This window comes from Alligator sinensis, unplaced genomic scaffold, assembly GCF_000455745.1.
Source record: "Alligator sinensis unplaced genomic scaffold, ASM45574v1 scaffold100_2, whole genome shotgun sequence".
Classification (NCBI taxonomy): domain Eukaryota; kingdom Metazoa; phylum Chordata; order Crocodylia; family Alligatoridae; genus Alligator; species Alligator sinensis.
In genome coordinates this window covers 297,043-301,874 of record NW_005842694.1, presented here as the reverse complement: position 1 = coordinate 301,874, position 4,832 = coordinate 297,043, and the positions used below count along the sequence as shown (strand labels likewise).

General features: G+C 38.5%; 1 protein-coding gene across 1 annotated transcript in view; it reads left to right on the top strand.

Moving 5' to 3' along the window:
* The first annotated feature begins 11 nt into the window (after positions 1-11).
* KMT2E (lysine methyltransferase 2E) overlaps positions 12-4,832 on the top strand; it is a 92,794-nt gene continuing 87,973 nt past the window's right edge. The window contains exon 1 of the mRNA XM_006034041.3: positions 12-765. The gene's annotated coding sequence lies outside the window, so the exon portion shown is untranslated. The remainder of the gene's footprint in view (positions 766-4,832) is intronic.

Genomic DNA, 4,832 nt, shown 5'->3' with positions numbered 1-4,832 from the left:
GGCGGGCTGTGGGCGCGGAGGAGCCGAGGGGGTGGCGGTCACGCCAGCTGTGCGCCGTCCCTCGGGCCGGGAGGGGAGCCGGGCTGCCCGGGTGCTGAGGGGAGGCAGCCTCTTCCCTCCTGCTCTCCCTGCTTGCACGTTACTGCTTTGTGGGGCTAAAATGGCTCGTTGTGGGCCTAATCTCCTCGCCCTCCACACCCCCCTCCCCCGCCCCGTGCAGCTCTCTGCGCTGGGCTGTAACCTGGGCGATCAGAAAACAGTTGGGAAGAGTTTCTGTGCCCATTTGAAAGGGGGGTGATTCTCCCATCCCCCTCCCTGGGAAGGAGCCGAAGGCAATAATAATCTGCGATGCCCCCGCCTGCTGGGGTTTGGTCTCTCTTGGTGCACCCAGCCTGGCACAGGTCAAATCCCCTCTGGAGAGGGATTGGGGGAGCGCTCCCTATTGCTGCAGACAGGGGAGGAGAAACAAGCGGTTCACTAAAGAGGGGAGAAGAAATCTCACCTCACTGGATTATTAAAGTCCTGTATTCCCCCTGTGCCCAGTCGCTTGGAAATGGAGGGTGGCTCCAAGCCCTGAGGTCCCTGAAATGATGTCCTCTCCCTCAGATTAAAGGCAGGATTTAAGGGCTGTGTCTCCATTTCAGACTGCTTTTAGTCTCCGTTTATTTACATCCTCTTCAAAGCATTAATAACCAAACGGTTTTTGTCTTCCTGAGACCTACCTCAATGAAAGGAAAGAGAGGTCTGTGGCCGTAGGTAGTAGACGTAAGTGTTTGACCATAAACACGCTACTTTTGGAGTCACTTATTTAAAATGTAGAGTAAAAATTGTAATTTCCCTCTTTTGTCCTTTAGAGATTCTAAAAATGGCGGCCTCGGGCTGATGTTGTGGTAATCTAATCAGCTCGGGTCCTCCACACCCCATGCAGTGCGTTTGTCTGCAGCATATTACGGGCTTATTATGCTTAAATGAAAAGCCCAGTTTTCTTTCAATCCTGTACAAAACATATCTTGACTTTACTAGGATTAAAATGCAGTGTTTCAGCTGATTAATTTTATTGGTTATGTGTGTGAAAAGCAAATGAACGAGACCACTTTTGCAGTGGGAGGAGGGGGGGAGAGAGGACAGACTCAAGCAGCTTCTTGGGGTGTGTGCGTTTCATTGAGGTTATATGCATGCCATGCTAATCTTGCTTTCTGTTTTAAAAATAATTTGGACAAATTCCTGTCTCTACTAATTAATTGAAAACTGGCTGGGAGTATAATCTAGTGCTAACACAAAGACTGCTAATATTTATCAAATAAAGACAAAGTTAGAACCACCAGATTCTTAGATCTCTTGTTTGTGAATGTCATGTTCACTTTCATTCAGTAACACACCTTCTTTACTGGAGACAGTGGTCTTGTTGGCGATGCTGATAGTTTGGGAATACAAGAATACTATTTTGAGATTAATATTCAAGGAGGCTTGCAGACAGAATTAAAAAGCTGTTACTTTGCTGCTTTGGGTTTAAAGTTTACATAGCCATGCATAATTATTTGGCATGAGAATCTTTTAAACTCACTAAAGTCATATTTTGACATACAGAAAAAGTGAAACTGTAGTTCCTTCTCTCTCCTTTCCCAAATGAAATATGAGCCTTTTAGTATCACCACTATAAATATGCTACAGTGTGCGTGTGTGGGAAGTGAGGGGGGGCCGGATGGGGCAGGGACTTATTCTTTGGTAGGTGATATGTTTATTGAGCACAGTTGTGATCCCCAGATCTTATTGCAAATATGGAAGCTTGTTGGGGGTTTAGTATGGGTAAGTTTCAGTTTTAAAAAAGTAAATGCAAATTTGTCATTTTTTAGACCAGTCTGTAAATTTTGTCCTTACTATAATGAGGGAAAAGTTTCCATTCTAATATATCGTTGGAATGTTCTGGATCTAGAGAAACAACAAAAAGATTTCTATTAAAATGGCATTTTTCTTTTAACTTAAAGAATTGAGCAGTGTTATTTCTAGGAGAGTTGATAGTATTTCCTTTAGGTATATATCATTTGAACAGCAAGATTGGGGGTAAGACCTGCGTTACAGGTTAATGCACACCTTCCTTGTATTGAGGCCAAAGACTGAGCGTCTTGAACCCTTCAAGTAATATGTTAATGATCTAGTAATGCATGCCCCATCGTATTTTATACCCATGATGATGTGATCTTTTAAAATTGAAATCTATATTTTATTTCACAGTATATATTTTAAAAAACAACAACTAGGGATTGTTAGAAGGCTTGTGTTAAACTTCTGGGGGTTTCTAAATTGTAGAGATTTTCTGCTTTTTTTTTCCCCCTCTAGGTTTCTATTTTTTAATCAAGTGCATAAATTTCTAATAGTACTATGGTTTCTGTGAAAATATGAAGTATCTGATTGGTTTTGTCTCTCTAGGTAGTTGTTCCTATTTATGTGACCCTAGTTATGCTGAATTAGACAACACTGGCAACATTTCATTTAAAATGAACAATAATACCCCATGATTTAGAAGTAATTTGAAAAGCTGAAATGGAAATTTGAAATTTCAAAAAAATGCACAGCATTGACTTTGTTAGCCTTAATTATTTTTGTACTATAAGACCTCCTTGGAAATTGGGAAATCTTCCAGATTCTTCCTCTGTGACCTTGGGTGAGTCACTTCAGTTCTCTATTTCTCACTTTCTCCATCTGTAAAATGGAGATAGTAATGCTTCCTTACCTTACAGGGCTGCTTTGAGGCAAAATTAATTTAAATGTTTTGAGGCACTGAGGTATCATGTTAATGATTTTCAGGGCAAAGTCTCTAAAGGAAAAAAATATATTTATGCCCTTCTTCCCCTTACCAAAAAGGGAGCCTTTATGCTTTCATAAGGGTTATATTGAAATCTTTAATAAAAGTTTTCATTTTAGGGAAACATCCAATTTTGAATGAGAAATTTATCAGTATTCTCCAAATGGCAGACTTAATAGATGAATTAATATCTTTTTAGTAATTTGGATTCCAGATCCTAAAACCATCTCTACCCCTAGGTAGCTGATTTCAGTAGCATACATGTGATCATTAATCTGAAGGAGGAGAACAATAATATTTTTAATTTTTTTTTTTGAGAATTTGTCATAGTTCATGGACTCAGATCATTTTTATATATATAAGATCTGTGGTAAGGTTTTCATGTATAGCACTGAATTAGTATTTTGCTTGGAAATAATCTATATTCTTGCCTAGATTCAAATTTAAGAGTTCTGAAGTTTGAAGAATATATTTAGGCTTAATCCCGCAAAGACAATTAAATGCTGATTTTACATAGTAATATTGATGTTTCAGGTATTTGTAGGGCAGAAAGTTAAGTGCCTCTGGCAAGTCTTGGAAGAGTGAGGATGGTCTTTGTCCCAAGTAACCACTGAGTTAAGTGTTGTATAATACACTCTACCAAAAAAAAATGGTCAGGAAAAAAAAGGTCTAGATGCACAAAAATTCTTAAGGGGCTTCCCTGCATCCTGACTTAAATAGCAGACTGAAGCTTTTAAATTGGTTCCTGGTTTTGTGATGCCAACATAACCTACGTTTGTACTGGTCTCAACATTTTCAGATTTTATTGGGTTGTGACCTTGGACCAGGTACTGTTTTTAAGTTGTTTGGGGTAACAATGCGGTAAAAATGGCACCAGGATTTAAATGAACCTTCAGTTTTATAGGGATGCATCTGCTGGTTGCTGACTAGATCTCCTAAGAGTCTGTATCACTGTTCTCTAGACTTGGAAAGCTATGTGAAGTTCATTGGACCTTCCATACACATACAATGTAGGCTTTTCCAGAATTATAGTCATCTTAATATTGTTTCATTTCTATTCGTACTAGCCAGAAAACTAAAAGATACCTCAGCAGAAGTTAAACTTGTCTCCTGAAATAACATCTGCAGAGCCACAATCATGTGCAGGAAAAAAATTGTAACTACAGTAGAAAAAAATGTAATAATAATTTCACCTGCTACCTTTAGAGCCTGATTAAGATGGAGTACAACAAAAATGTATTTGAAAAATGTTCATGGGCCTTCATAGACAGGAACTGGCTATCACAGAAACTTTTTAGTTACCTTGCAGAATTTCTTATACATTTTTTTTTTTTTTTAAGATTCCTGTGCTGATAATTAGTTGGATGAGCTCTCAGAGTAGTCCCATAGATTTATTAATGCATTATAAAATGGTAAAAAGTAATCTTTATTATTACAGTGAACCATAGAGACTGTAGTTTATTATATTATATTTTTACTGTTTGAGGATTTTTATTCATTTCTCTTTTTTTCTAAATAAGAATTTAAGAAAGTAGCTTACCAAGGGCCTTCATAAATTTAAAGAGTACTTTCTTCCACGGTCCAAATGAACTTTTTGACGTACATCCTATATGTTTTGAAAGGGTAAAGTACTTTGAACCCTGCACAAGCAAAGTGTGTTCAATGGTTTATGTCTATTACTTAGAGGGAAAACCACCATTTTTTAATATTCTCCTTCATTTTGGTAGAAATTTTAGCTGGGAATTGCTGGGTAGTTAGTATTTTTGTTTTGTTTGTTTGGTTTTGAAAGTCAGTTTATACATACAAGTGCCAGAATACAGGCATGAAGTCCAGTTTTAAGACAAGAATTTCCAAAGATATTTTTAATTTACTTTTCATAGTTTCTAGGGTCGGAAGGGACCTGGGTAGATCATCTAGTCCAACCCCCTGCCATGGCAGGAAAGAGTACTGGGGTCAAATGACCCTAGCAAGATGGTCCTCCTCTTAAAAACCCCCAGGGTGGGAGCCTGCACCACCTCACTTGGAAGCT